The sequence below is a fragment of the Neophocaena asiaeorientalis genome, unplaced genomic scaffold, assembly GCF_003031525.2.
Source record: "Neophocaena asiaeorientalis asiaeorientalis breed wild unplaced genomic scaffold, Neophocaena_asiaeorientalis_V1.1 scaffold55, whole genome shotgun sequence".
NCBI lineage: Eukaryota > Metazoa > Chordata > Mammalia > Artiodactyla > Phocoenidae > Neophocaena > Neophocaena asiaeorientalis.
The window spans coordinates 1,464,889-1,481,158 of record NW_020175684.1 but is presented as its reverse complement, the minus strand read 5'-3'; the positions used below and the strand labels follow the sequence as shown (position 1 = coordinate 1,481,158).

Here is a 16,270-nt window from a genome sequence, read left to right as displayed (position 1 = left end):
ACTTCCCATAGGAAGCCATAGATTTCCCTGATCACTGTCCAAGATCATGACTTTATATCTTAAATATCTACTTTGGTGGAAGAGAAGCAGAAAATGTCATGAAGAAGGCACACTGACCATGCTGCAATATCACAACCTGACATGAGAGTTAAGTGCAAATAAGTTAGCTCTCTTCCTGGGTGCCAAAGTGTGAGTGAATGCAACAACACAATAGAATGGTAAAGGTAGGTAAGCATAGAGAGAGAAAATGGTTACATGATAAACCAAATCTACTACATTAGAACAAAAACATTAAGAAAAACAACCCTGAAAAATAAAAAATTAAAATAGGTGATAGTGAGACAAATTAATTCAGGACATCAAATACAAAGGACAGAACAATGTCAAGTTGATTTTAAAGGAAGTGGGGTTAAGAACCTCAAAATTTAAGCAAAAGAATATAGGCCATAATAATCAAGAAATCTTATAACAAAAATAGGCTGATCTAATTTTAATTTGGATTTTGAACTAATTAAAGATACACAGTAAATTGCAAAAACAGAACCAAGAGCTCTTGTTCTTCTCTGCAGAAGGATCCTATTGATCACCTGGATTCTTCCAATGGTCGTATGTTACAAAAGTATAGTACATTATGGAAACCAGGAAATTTTAATGGGCACAGTAAAATTTACTAGACTATATAAGACTTAGTCAAATTTCACCAGGTTTTGCGTTCATTTATTTTTGTGTGTTTCATATTTATGTATAATTTTATGACTTTTAATCACATGTATAAATTTTATAATCACTACCATATTGAAGACACAGAATTATTCCTTCAGCACAACAGAGTTTCTTAATGCTATTCTATTCTAGCTACACTCTCCTCACTATCTCCTAAACTCTGGCACTGCTAATCTGATCTCTATCTCTATAATTTTTTTCATTTTGAGAATGTTGAGAATACAAATGGAATGATACAGTACGGAATTATGGTAGTTTATTTTTTTTCTCTCAGCATAATGCCCTTGAGATCTATCTAAGTTGTGTGTATTAGGGTTTACTCCTTTTTACTGATGGGTAGTATTCAGTTGTATAGATGCACCACAGAACGTTTAATTAACCTATTGAATAATATTTGGGTTCTTTCCAGTTTGAGTTATTACAAATAAAGCTGTTGTGAGCATTTGTGTACAAGTTTTTGTGTGACCCTAAGTTTTCATGTCTCTAGGATTAATGTTCAGGACTATGATTGTTGGGTAAGTATATGTTTAATATTTTAAGAAGGTGTGAGATTTATTTTCAGAATGGTTGTAACATTCTACATTTTGACCAACAATGTAGGAGACATCCAGTTTCTCCACATCCTCCCCAGCATTTGATGCTATCAACTTTTTTTATTTTAGTCATTCTAACAGGTATATAGTGGTGCAAATAACAGTTTTAATTTGAGTTTCCTAATGGTTAGTAATATTGAGTATCCTTTCTTGTTTATTTGCCATCCATATGTCTTTTTTGATGAAGTGTCCGTTGAACTTATTTGTACATTTTAAAATTTGATTGTTTGTTGTCTGATCACAGAGTAAAGATTATTGACCATCAGGAATATTGTCACTACTTCAAAGATAAAGATATTGTGGGGTACTATAATGAACATTTTATTAGTTTAGGCAAAATATTGCTGCAAGAGATAAACCTCAAATCTTACTGGCTTCACATGTTACAATTCATTTCTCATTTGTATAAAATGAGTGTCTCTGATTGACCTGTAACTTTCTTCGAAGCTATGATTTAAGGAACTAGGCTCCAATGATCTTATTATTTTACCAGTTTTTATAGATAGCTTCCAAAGTTTCCATGCTTTTCTCTATTAATCTTATAGAAGGGGAAAGAAAGTGAGGGATGATCCATGGCCCTTTTAATGATCTAGGCCTGGAGTTGGCACACACCCAGCTGCACATATCCTACTATTGAAAACTGAGCCATGTGGCCACAACCAACTTCAAAGGAGTGAAAGGTAGAGTGTGTCCAAGAAGATATTTCCTAATCACAAAGAAATCTCTGCCCCATCTCCCACTTTACCAATTATCCATGTCAACCTTCTTCTCATACATGGAGCAATTCAGCATCTTTCACAGATAACTTCAAATCCTATCAAACTGGAAGTCTATCATCTTAGGTGTTGCACAGTCCTCTACATTGACTTGATGCCCATGGATTATTGTTCTATGAAGTCAAAAATCAAGTTTTCTCTTCTCTCAACAAATATACAAAGTTAATTCAAGGACAACATAACTACATTCAAGAGAGGGAAGAGAGAGAGCCTTATAGTAATTGTTGATTTGCAGAAGTTGTGAAATCCTGGCAAGCCAACATGGAAAGATTTCCGCAAATGCAGAAAGTCCTGTGATTAACCCTGTTAGTGTTGTCTGGAAAATAATCCCTTGTACCTTGTTCTCAGGGGGTCCCCAGAACATACCCCAGCACAGTTCCTTTTTTGGTCAGTAATATCACGTTTACATCTTTCAGGCTAATGTACGTTTCTCATGCTGTTTTATGCTTGACAAATTTGGAAAGAACAAGAGATGTTTTTAGCCTTAAAGAGTAAAATATTCATTATCTAGGGTTAATTGTTTATCTAAGGTTAATTATCTAGGAAATATTATTCCCTATAAATTTAGCATGGCTCTGATCTATTTTCTTCTATTCCATGTCATGTGCCAATAAATGTACCTAAAGTTCTTTAAACATTTACTGCATTTTTTAAAATCTGAAATATCATCTGTTTAAAGACACTATTATTTTATGTATCACTCAGGGGGAAAATGCCTGACTTAATGCTATCTTCTTACTTACAATTTTATATTTTTATAAAATTTTATATTTCTTGAGAAAGCTACAACTGACTTATTTAGATATAAATTTTTATGATAGTGTTGTGCAAATAAAAAAGAACATATACAACATGAATAAATTGGATAAGATATGACTGCAAGTCACTCAGTTTTAGAGTGTGACTTCTGAATTTCATCTCACAGTTTTCCATCTCTCTGTTTTTCATACAATATTGGACTCTGTGCCAACAGAAGTGTTGGTGACAAGATGTATCTTAAAAGTACTCAAATAGTGTCTCCTGAAGCCACTGTCCATATTTGTACGTTCATATACAGACATCGATAGCCTTATCACCATTGCCACATGACTCTTAGCAATTATTAAATGTGTTCTGATACAGAAATAATAAAATATGAGTGAATCTTAATTTTGATATTGATAAAAATGGAAATCTTCCCACACAAGATAAATTGTTATCCCTTGTCTGCACAGTCTTCTCTATTACCATAAGAGAGGATTGCTTGTAGTCATCTGAAACCATAGGATCAGGTGGGAAGGATATCTTCTAAATTTTACATTTACAGCATGTCTGACATATTTTTCCTGAAAAATTTTGAGACTTTTTTTCCTGAAAAAGGTTTCAGGCCTGGAAATAGTTGACTCTTTCTACCTATAACGACTGTTAACTTCCAAATTCTCTATTCCTCTTTCTTCCCTTCTCAAATTAGTCAGTTATATCCTGGAGATCTTTTTCTTGTAATATCTTCCCCATTGCAACAAATAAATGACAATACACATGTCAATTCCTTTTATCCACTTGCCCTGAGCCACAATCTTGGTAGGCATGAGACTTGTTTCTGCCACATAACATGGGTCTCCATCTGTTTAGCATCTAATATCAGTTTGCATTCAATCACTAGTTGAATAAGATTCTTATTTTCTTTTCATTTAGGTGCAAAAAACCTATTTTTAACTTAGGTAAGGTGGAAAATACACTAGCTGCCATATGAGACAGACCCCAGAATCTCAGCAGTTATGGGATGATTTAGACATAGAACTTGATATGGATGTTCCTGATTGGTAGGCAAGTCTCCTCTAAGTAGTGATTCAGGGACCATCTTGTGTCTTCACCATCTTTACCGTTCAACTTGCAAATTCATCATTTTAAAATGCATTAATCTTGTAAAAAAGAAAGGAATATTAAGAATCAAATAAGAAATATTTTTATGACACATCTCTGTGGCTTCACAACCTCAGGAGTTCCAGGATATAATCTGAAACTGGTCCCCATACACATATTTCTTTCTATGGATGTTATTTGTTTTTAATTATTTCAATAATATTTTCATTACTTTATCCCATATCTATCAAACTCTAACCAGTTTGAGAGTTTTTTGCAAAAATTGTAATATTATGTTTAATAAAATACATATAACCAAACATACCCATATACATAATTTTCACTGTACAAATTTTATACTATATAAACATATAGATTCAAATGTATATATTTCTTCTACCAAATAAACAGAAGTTTCTACAGAAGGGGTTGGGGAATGAGAGTGGGAAGGTAAAACTATTACTGGCAGTAAAAAAAAAAAAAAAAAGTTTGCATTTCAATAAATTATCTTTAGCTCTATTTTGATATCACTTTGTTCTATAAATCACTCTTAACCATTTTGTTGGCAAGAACACACCAATGCCATTTTATTTTGGGAATAAAAATTAATCAGGTGAGGGTAATTATTTGGAAGATAAATTTTAGGGAGAAGGAAGAAAAATTTTAAGTTACTAAGAGTAATGTTCAATCACAGGGGTTTAAATAAGTACAACACTTGACAAATCTCTGTAAAAGAAGTGATGAGAGTTGACTTTTCTATTCTTTCATCATTCTGCCCACTGTTGAGAGTCATGAGATTAGTGTAAATAGTTCTAGAATATATGGCTTTTTCATTTCCACATTTAATCAAGACAATTTATGCAGGGAGACAATAAAACATAACAGACAAGAGTATAAGCTCAAAGTTCCAACTAAAATTCTAGAATCACTGTAATATTATAAGCTTTATAATCTAAATAAATGTGTATTTTTATAGGGTTATCATGAAAATGAAATAATACATAGAGCTTAGGACTGCCAATTGACAGTTAATAAATGGTAACTACAATAAACAAACATGACAAATAAAATCAGGACCTGAGAAAAAGACCTTCACAATTCATTTATATGCAATGATCTGGGAACCCTTTAGAATTCTATGAGTCTAGAAGCATAGCTTTAATTATAAAACTGTAAATTCACACTGGTGCAGTTGAACAGTTCTTAGAACTATACCGTACTAATAATAAACAAAAAATAAGAAATAGATTTAGACAAAATTATATCATGAATATTTTGTATATTTCTTGTATGAAGTTATCTAAGTTTGAATAATAATGGGAGAACTCAAAGTACAGTATTGACTGTTTTTTAGTGTCTATTATTGTACAAATTGTGGAATATTCCACAAAGAGAAGCCTAGTAATGTGTTTGCAGTCTCATCTAAATTCTAAATTTGAACAATTTTGGGCACTTACATCATTAATTATTAAGATGATTATGAAGGTTATAACTAACATCAGAATTATAATTGTGACAATTTAAGAGCTTATTAAAGACCAAGTACCTTGCTAATATATACAAAATATATAATATAATTATATATGGAGAGAGTGCTAATTGTTATGTATATAATTATTTAATTTAATACTCACAGTGGTATGATTTCACCATTGCTATTGACACTTTATACATGAAGAAACAGAAGTATTTTTGCCAAAGCCTCATGGTGGCACAAAGTTAGGACAAAAATTTGCAACTACTGGAATCTAAATCTAGTGTTTATGAGAATATGATGATTTGCTTGAATGGATTAAGTCAAAATGGTGAAAGCTCAGATACCCTCTTATTCCCATATTTTCAAAAAGAAACCATGTAAACACCAAAAGGACAGGTTGTGTATGCATAGCAAATATGTTGTTATAACAGACAACAAAATTAAAACTAAAATCTATTTGGGCTATTAAAAAAACATATTTGTCACAATCCAGTTTTTTTTTTTTTTTTATCTTTGGAAATGACCTGATAAAGGAGAGTGGTAACCTGAGGAATATGGAATTCACACTCCTGATTCACTCTAATCTGTTACACATCTAAATTTTTCCCACAACACTCATGTCCAACTTTATTTTATCACATTATCAGTTATTACTTGCTGATTGCCCAATTTAATGGATATAGTATCATATTATCTTAATAGACATTTTTTAGAATGTGACACTGTAAATTACCTTTCCTTCTGGAAACTTTCTTCTGCCAATTGATTTACACAATACCTCTTGCTTTATTTAAGATAGAGGCTAAGCTTCTGTAATATAGAAATCAAAAAAAAAAAAGTAAAAAGAGAAAAGAAAAGAAAGAGTGGCTTTTTATTTCTCTCCCTCATGTAAGTCCAAAGGCAGTCAGGAAAATTCCATGATGAACAGATAGCTTTGCTCCATTAGGTGGTCCATAGACCTACATTTCATCTTCTTTATCATCCCACCATTTCCTAAATGTTGCCTTTATCCAGATTGCCAAAGCCGGATCACCATCCGTATGTTCATGCTCCAGCCTATGGGAAGATGAAGTGAGTGGAGGGCAAAAACCACCTTTCAGTAAAATTATTATTTCTCTGCCATTGAACAAAATGTAGTCCTATAGCCACATTTTCCTTAAAGGGAGGCTGGAAAATGTAGTGTCTACCAAGGTGGCCAAGGAGCCATCTAAAATTCACAGTTTAATAATAAAGTAATAAGATGAACAAGGGTCAATGGATACTGGGAAGAAGTTAACAGTCTCTGGTACATTACACTTTCCATCTTTTTACTTAGAATTCCATCATTTGAATTCCTTGGGCATCTTGTTTTTATCTGTTCACTCACAAAATAAGACTGTTCCTTCTCTTGACCCTCATGATTTACTAACCTTGATGTCAGCCCTGTGTAGTGTGTCTACTCCATGCTTAGTGGATGAAGAGCTAAGGATTACATTTCCAGTCTTCTTTACTACTTGGTGTTTTTAAAATTACATCATGTAAACACCCATGTGTGGCATTTGTAAAGCAGAATTAAACTAGCTTATGTGGAGTCTATGATTTGGTTTCTGCTGTTTCTTTCTGAGGGTTGGTTTACCTGTGACACTGTGGCAAGGATCCAATATCAGTTCCTAGCTTCATGGATAGTGAGAATTTTGACCACCAAGCATGGTTTAGTGCTCAGCTGTTATGACTGTGCCTATAGTCAATAGTTTTGGAAAACACGTAGCAATCCCTGGGTCATGGCAAAGGAAATTTACTGATGGAGACATGTTTGTAGGACCCTTTGATTGTCAGTGGTATATAGGATTGATATCACACAACCTTGGCATGGAAACATATCTCTGAAACCCAAGGAATTTTCTGAAGTGTTTCATAATACCAGCACAATCAGGGAAAAATGTAATAGAATATTGTATGAACCTCACGCAAGCAGGATCTGAAAATGTTCTACTCTTTCAAATATATTTTGGGTTTTACTGTCAGTAAAATGATACTGAGAATCTAAGAGGTTGGCAGAGGGGCAGGAAAGAAACATGAAATGAACAATAAAAAATTTACAAAGAGCAAATATATTTGGTTTCATGACAAGCTGAATAAATGAGAGTTATCAAGTTGCTATAGATAGAATTTACCCACACCCTTTTTATTACATCTAGTGTTATCTAGCTAGCTAGCTAGCCATAAAATCTATAATAATAATAATTTTCCTCTGAAATTTTATATGAAACATTTTGGTAGTATAACATATGACTTAATATTCCATTCTTTAGTTTCAGGATATTTGTTTAGACTAAGAGAGGGGAAACAAACATCATTCAAAATGGTTTCAATGGCTAATCATTCTTCTATTTAAGGAAGGCGATAAGTACTCCTTTATTAAATGAAGTATAGTTACATTTATTGTAGAAAGTATAGTTACATTATCTTAGAAGGGAGACTAGCTCTAGTATTTTATTACAAGTTGGAAGTTTAACTAAGAAAGGGATTGTATGTTTGGGGGCTCTGAGTTGCCAGTCGTTGTGAGGACTACAACAATGACGAAGATTTTGTTACCCAAGTCTCTCCAAAGCTCCTGTAAGAATGTTTCAATGTAAATTTATTTAGAAGGTTAAATATAATATTTTCCAGAATCTCTCAAAACTTTGCTGCCTGTAACATAACTTCTGCCAAGCACTTATTTATGTCTGAGATTTGAAAGGTGAAACTGAATATCAGGTGATAAAAGCTGTGTTTCATTTGCTTTTCTGCCGGAATTAATGGTGCTGGTGACATTTGTGTCTGTAGGTGTGGAGCTTTAATGGAGGTCACATTGGCCAGATCTTATCTTCAAAGATGTTGAGTGCTACAGTGCAGTCAACTATTTTGCTGATGTGGATCCTAACAAGTATCTGGGAACCCACCATTGTGGCTGCAGCTTTCTGGGTGCTCAGCTTCTTGGTCCTGGCAGGTACAGGAGATCACATGGTAGACTGGATACATTGTTTTGTTTCTTTGTTTGGGGAATTTGGAAAGCTTAATTTGGAAACTGCTTCTTCTGGCCTTATAACAACTGTGTGTATCACAACATCTAATTGACTTATATCAGTCTCTGTTTTTAACTAGTTTTAGGATGAAATAAACAGGCTTTCAAATGACCTCCAGCGATCTCTACCTTCAGGTAGTCACACTCTTGTGTAACCCTCTTCCCTTGAATGTTCATGGGGCTTGAGACTTACTTCAGCAAAAGTTATGGAGCATCACTTCCATGATAGGATTTCACAGGATTTTGACTTCTGTCTTACCTGCAGACTCACTGTGGTCTCTCTCCCTCGTTGTCTTTGATAAAACACACTGCTTCATTGTGAGTTGCCATATAAATAAGCCCATGTGCCTAGGAACTGAGGGCAGCCTCCAGCCAACAACCAACAAAAGCAGAGGTCCTTAGTCCAACAACAAACAAAGAACCATGTTATTCCAACAACCAGATCAGGTTGGAAGTGGATCCTTCCCCATTAGAGATCTGAGGTAAGACAAAAGGCTCAACTGGCACCTTGATTGCAGCCTTTTGGAGATCCTGAAGGAGAATACTCAGATAAACCATGCTGGACTCCTTTCACACAAAAACTGTGAGATAATAAATACATATTCTTATAAACTGCTAGTGTGTGGCAATTTCTTACACAGCAATAGATAACTAATGCACATAGCTGTTTTTGTCTATTAAAATGCATCATCAATAAAATAAATAATGCCATGACATCTCTTTGAATTGACATTTTTTTTTTTTTTTGCGGAACGTGAGCCTCTCACTGTTGTGGCCTCTCCCGTTGCAGAGCACAGGCTCTGGATGCGCAGGCTCAGCGACCATAGCACACGGGCCCAGCTGCTCCTCAGCATATGGGATCCTCAGGGACCGAGACTCGAACCCATGTCCCCTGCATTGGCAGGCGGTCTCTCAACCACTGCGCCACCAGGGAAGCCCTGAATTGACAATTTTGAAACTTATTTATTCACCTCAATTTTTTCCATAGTGCCTGTCATAGAGTCGCTCCCTCTGAACAACTCCCCGTAATCTGCCCTACCCCCTTTTATAATATTCTAAGGAAAATTTATTTTGTACATCAAACTAAGCATCAGATAAACACCATGTCGATGTCTTTAAACTTTGAAATATGTTTCCTGATATTAATGAGAATACTGTCAACAAAGGTGTACATGAAGGTCAAATGTTTCAAAACGCCCTGTTGCACAAATTAAATTATTTCGCCTGAGCAGTGGTAGCAAAAGAGGATAAATGTCAGAAAAAAATTGAGTTAAAAATTTGCCAGATTTTATGCACAATTTTTTAAAAATAGATATTTCTAAAATATAAACAATGTATCCAGCAAAACTTATTGTTTCCTAAAAAAATTAATATTGAAAAATAATGGATTGTGGAATGACAATGTGTTTGAGTTACAGTTATTTAATAAGGGACTTAGATCTGAATTACGAGTTACTGCATCTTGCTACTTAAAGGAACAAATGCTTGAAGATCCAATCCTGATGTGAAACTTTCTATTTGATAGACATGTTTGGCTTCATTTTCATTAACTACTGCTACTTTTAGCCTGAGCTGGTAAGTAACACATTGAATATGTGCTGGGGTATGTTGTCAGAAAAACTGATTTTGTCTCATCTACAAGGTCGTTTTTGTGTTAATTTCCATTCTGAAACTAAGGAATTAATTTATCTGAATATGTTTTGATTACTTTTTGACAACTCAAAATGCTTATTTTGAGTTCTTTCAGGATATTCATCTGGATGTTTGGTTGTATAGCAAAATAATTAAAACTTTTTTTTCTATATAACTGTCAGTCAGCATTAGCTTTTATATAGTGATTTAATGTCAACAGTTTCAGTAAAATGCAGTAGAATCCATGTTTATATTATCTTATTCATAAATGGTATTCCTTCAATTTCCCTTATCAAACTTACAAAATTATTACAATTGAATCCATTTTTATTACAAATCCAGGTCTCTTCATAAATTCACAGATATCCATTTAACTACCAATATGTTTCTGGGTAGGTGTTAGTTGTTAAATATAAATATACATACTGCTACATATAAAATTTGTGAGGTGTTTTTCACAAATATTTAAGTTTAAATGAAGTAAAGTTTAATATTAGTCTAATATTAATAAACTAAACCTATAGCTTAATATTAGAACACCAAAATATGCAGAAGGAAAATAGAAGGAATCAACTAATATAGCTAAGAGCAGAAATAATTGAAATGCAAAATGGACATTTAAAACAGGAAACCAATCAAATATGGGTTTTCTACCACCCTCTCTCCACAAAACAAAAACACAGAGACCTGTAAAAAGAAAGGAATCAGCAATAATACTAGGAACAACAATAGAAACATGATTATAGGAAAGCAGAGTTTATAAAGTAAATAAGAAAGTATTATGCTCAAGTATATGACAGTAAAGTTAGGTGATATTGATTAATTCTTACAAAGATGTAACATAAACTGATTCAGGGTAGTAAAGGAAATTACACGATACTTTAGAAAACTACAGGCCAATCTCACTCATGGACAGAGATGTAAAAATTCAAAGAAAATAGCACAGTATTTGCTTCTTCAAATAAGATTAAAGTCAGCCTTATTCATTTCTATTTGTTCAGTTATTGTTTCTATCAATAAGATCGTATGATTCTGTTCATAAAAATATGTGATTTTAAAAATTAAATTTATTTGTACAGATTGCAGATTTTTCTTTTCTATTATCAAGGATTTATTTTTTTTTTACCACTTTTTAATGTTGCTGTTGTTAAATTAGAACACAGCTATAGAACTTTGCACTTTACAATAGTTATAAATCAGCCACTTTATACTGTTTTTTATTATGTTATCTTATCTCTGTAATTTTATATCTTCTTAGATTTTTCCAAATATACAATTGTACATTTACAGATAAAATATGGTCTATACTAATTATGTCCATTATTTTTTTGTTGTTCTACTTATTAGAAACTCATGTGAATATTGTATAATAATCTTAACACTGGCCATTCAGTTCTTGCTCCTTAAACATATTTGTAATTTAAGATAATATTAATTGCAGATTGTAGAAAATTTTTATTATATTTAAGTAGATTTAATTTATTTCTATTTTATTTAGTGTGTTTACTAGGAATGACTGCTGTATTGTATAAAGTGACTTCACTCTCTTTTGTCAACATCATAAAATTTTCTTCCTATAATCTGATGATGTTATCAATTATACTAAAATATTTTATGTTTTTGGACTATACGTGAACAATTGCGATAAATGTTACTGGTATTTGTGTATTACTCATTTGAAAGACCATTGGGTTCTATTTTTTAGTAACTTATATTTTTTCCTCAAAGTTTATAAGTAAGATTATTTCAAAGTTTTCAAAATTGTGTTTCATGTATTATGGTGTTAAATGTATAAAATAAATTGGGATTTGTGTATTCCTGAGCTGCTAACTAAAATTTATCCACTCTTTTTTCTTTCTTTGTGACTTCAAACTTAGATAAATGACTTAGCTTCTCTGAACTTCCAAAAGTGAGGGCAATATTGCCTATCTTTCAGGTAGTGATACAATTTTTTTATTGAAATATAGTTTCTGTACAATATTATATAAGTTAAAGGTGTACAATAGTGATTCACAATTTTTAAAGTTCGTTCTCCATTTATAGTTATTATAAATTTTGTACAATGTATCCTTGTACCTTATTTTACACCTAATAGTTTGTACCTCTTACTCTCCTACCCCTACATTGACATTCTCCTCTTCCCTCTCCCCACTGGTAACCACTAGTTTGTTCTCTATATCTGTGAGTCTTCTTCTTTTTTGTTATATTCATTAGTCTGTTGTATTTTTTAGATTCCACATCTAAGTGATATCATACAATATTTGACTTTATGTCTGACTTATTTCACCGAGCATAATGCCCCCCTAACCCATCCATTTGGGTGAAAATGGTACAATTTCATTCTTTCTAATGGCTGAGTAGTATTCCATGTGTATGTGTGTGTGTGTGTGTGTATATATATGTGTGTATATATATATATATACACATATATATTACATATATGTATATATATACATATATATATTATATATATATATCATATATCACATCTTATTTATCCATTCATCTGTTGATGGACATTTAGATTGCTTTCATATCTTGGCAATTATAAATGATGTTGCTATGAACATTGAGGTGCATGTATCTTTTCAAGTTAGTGTTTTTGGGTTTTTTTTCAGATACACACACAGGAGTGGAATTGCTGGTCCATATGGTAGTTCTATTTTTAGTTTTTGGAGAAACCTCCCTACTGTTTTCCACAGTGGCTGGACCAATTTACACTCCCACCAAGAGTGTACAAGGAGTCCTTTTTCTCCATATCTTCATCAACATTTGTTATTTGTTTTCTTTATGATGACAGCAAGAGTGAGGTTGTATTTTATTGTGGTTTTGATTTGCATTTACCTGATGATTAGTGATGTTGAGCATCTTTTCATGTGCCGCTTGGCCAACTGCACTGGGAAAAATGTCTACTCAGTTCTTCTGCCCATTTTAAAATTGAATTCTTTATTTTTTTTTTGATGTTGAGTTTTATGTTGAATATTAATCTCTTATCAGTCATATCATTTGCAAACACTTTCTCTTATTCAACAGGTTGTCTTTTCATTTTGTCAATGGTTTACTTTGCTGTGCAAAAGCTTTTGAATTTAATTAGGTCCCATGTGTTTACTTTTGTTTTTATTTCCTTTACATTAGGAGATGGATCCAAAAAAAAATTGCTGTGACTTAGGTCAATGAAGGTTCTGCCTTTTTTCCTCTAGGAATTCCTCATATCCAGTCTTATATTTAGGTCTTTTATCCATTTAAAAATGCATAAGATTCTCTATAATTTGTGTCACATAACAGGAACTCAATATAATTTCCTATACCCCTGCCATTTCATATTTTCTTTAAATATTAAATAAATTATTTAATTTATGTATTAATTGTTGTATGTCTTTTTCTTTAATAAAAGAGTTTGACTAAAGATAGCCTCATCCACCAGAGGGCAGACAACAGTAGCAAGAAGAACTACAATTCAGCAGCCTGTGACACAAAAACCATATTCACAGAAATATAGACAAATGAAAAGGCAGAGGGCTAATTAACAGATGAAGGAACAAGATAAAGCACCAGAAAAACAACTAAATGAAGTGGAGATAGGCAAACATCCAGAAAAAGTATTCAGAATAATGATAGTGAAGATGATCCAGGACCACAGAAAAACAATGGATGCAAAGATTGAGAAGGTAAAAGAAATGTTTAAAAAGACCTAGAAGAATTAAAGAACAAACAAACAGAGATGAACAATACAATAAATGACATGAAAACTACACAAGAAGGAATCAATAGCAGCATAACTGAGGCAGAAGAATGGATGAGTGACCTGGAAGACAGAATGGTGAAATTCACTGCTGCAGAACAGAATAAAGAAAAAAAGAATGAAAAGAAATGAAGACAGCCTAAGAGACCTGTGACAATATTAAGTGCAACAATATTTGCCTTATAGGGGTCCCAAAAGGAGAAGAGAGAGAGAGGACCAGAGAAAATATTTGAAGAGATTATAGTCCAAAATTTCCCTGACATGGGAAAGGAAATATCCACCCAAGTCCAGGAAGCACAGCAGTCCCATACAGGATAAACCCAAGGAGAAACACACCGAGACACATAGTAATCAAATTGGCAAAAATTAAAGACAAAGAAAAATTCTTGAAAGCAGCAAGGGAAAAATGACAAACAACATTCAACAGAACTCCCATAAGGTTAACAGGTGATTTCTCATCAGAACCTCTACAAGCCAGAAGGGAGTGGCATGATATACTTAAAGTGGTGAAAGAGAAGAAGGTACAAGCAAGATTACTGTACCCGGCAAGGATCTCATTCAGATTCCATGGAGAAATCAAAAGCTTTACAGACAAGCAAAAGCTAAGAGAATTCAGCAAAACAAAACCAGCTCTACAACAAATGCTAAAGGAACTTCTCTAAGTGGGAAACACAGAGAAGAAAAGAACATACAAAAACAAACACATAACAATTAAGAAAATGGTAATAGGAACATACATATCAACAATTACCTTAAATGTGAATGGATTAAATGCTCCAACAAAAAGTCACAGGCTTGCTGAATGGATACAAAACCAAGACCCAAATATATGCTGTCTACAAGAGACCCACTTCAGACCTAAGGACACATAGAGCCTGAAAGTGAGGGGATGGAAAAAAAATATTCCATGCAAATGGAAATCAAAAGAAGCTGGAGTAGCAATACTCATATAAGATAAAATAGACTTTAAAATAAAGAATGTTACAAGATACAAGGAAGGACACTACATAATGATCAAGGGATCAATCCAAGAAGAAGATATAACAATTATAAATATATATGCACCCAAAATAGTAGCACCTCAATGCATAAGGCAACTGCTAACAGCTGTAAAAGAGGAAATTGACAGTAACACAGTAAGAGTGGGGTACTATAACACCTCACTTACACCAATGGACAGATCATACAAAATGAAAATAAATAAGGAAACAAAAGCTTTAAATGACACAATAGACCAGACAGATTTAACTGATATTTATAAGACATTCCATCCAAAAACAGCAGATTACACTTTCTCCTCAAGTGCGCACAGAATATTCTCCAGGATAAATCACATCTTGGGTTACAAATCAAGCCTCCGTAAATTTAAGAAAATTGAAATCATATCAAGCATCTTTTCTGACCACAACACTATGAGATTAGAAATGAATTACAGAGGAAAAAACGTAAAAAAACAGAAACACATGGAGGTTAAACACTACATTACTAATTAACCAAGAGTTCACTGAAGAAATCAAAGAGGAAATCAAAAAAGTTCCTAGAGACAAATAACAATGAAAAGACGACAATTCAAAACCTATGGGATGCAGAAAAAGCAGTTCTAAGAGGGAAGTTTATAGCTTTACAAGCTTACCTCAAGAAACAATATAAGCCTCAAAAAAATAATCTAACCTTACACCTAAAGGAACTAGAGAAAGAAGAACAAACAAAACCCAAAGTTAGCAGAAGGAAAGAAATCTTAAAAGTCAGAGCAGAAATGAGTGAAAGAGAAACAAAGAAAACAATAGCAAAGATCAATAAAACTAAAAGGTGGTTCTTGGAGAAGATAAACAAAATTGATAAACCATTAGCCAGACGCATCAAGAAAAAGAGGGAGAAGACTCAAGTCAGTAAAATTAGAAATGAAAAAGGAGAAGTTACAACAGACATCACAGAAATACAAAGCATCCTAAGAGACTACTATAAGCAGCACTATGCCAATAAAATGAACAACTTCGGGCTTCCCTGGTGGCGCAGTGGTTGAGATTTTGCCTGCCAATGCAGGAGGCCTAAGTGGGATTTTTCCCAGGGATACAAGGATTCTTCAACATATGCAAATCAATCAATGTTATACACCACATTAACAAATTAAATAAGAAAAACCATATGATCATCTCAATAGATGCAGAAAAATCTCTTAACAAAATTCATCACCCATTTATGGTAAAAACTCTCCAGAAAGTGGGCAGAGAGGAAACCTACCTCAACATAATAAAGACCATATAAGACCCACAGCAAACATCATTCTCAATGGTGAAAAAGTGAAAGCATTTCGTCTAGAATCAGGAACAAGACAAGGATGTCCACTCTCACTGCTATTATTCAACATAGTTTTGCAAGTCCTAGCCTTGGCAATCAGAGAAGAAAAAGAAATAAAAGGAATACAAATTGGAAAAGAAGAAG

General features: G+C 33.2%; 1 pseudogene; it reads right to left on the bottom strand.

Moving 5' to 3' along the window:
- LOC112390924 (dual specificity protein kinase TTK-like) overlaps window positions 1–8,771 on the bottom strand; it is a 151,271-nt pseudogene extending 142,500 nt beyond the window's left edge.
- Between the last annotated feature and the right edge of the window lie 7,499 nt (window positions 8,772–16,270).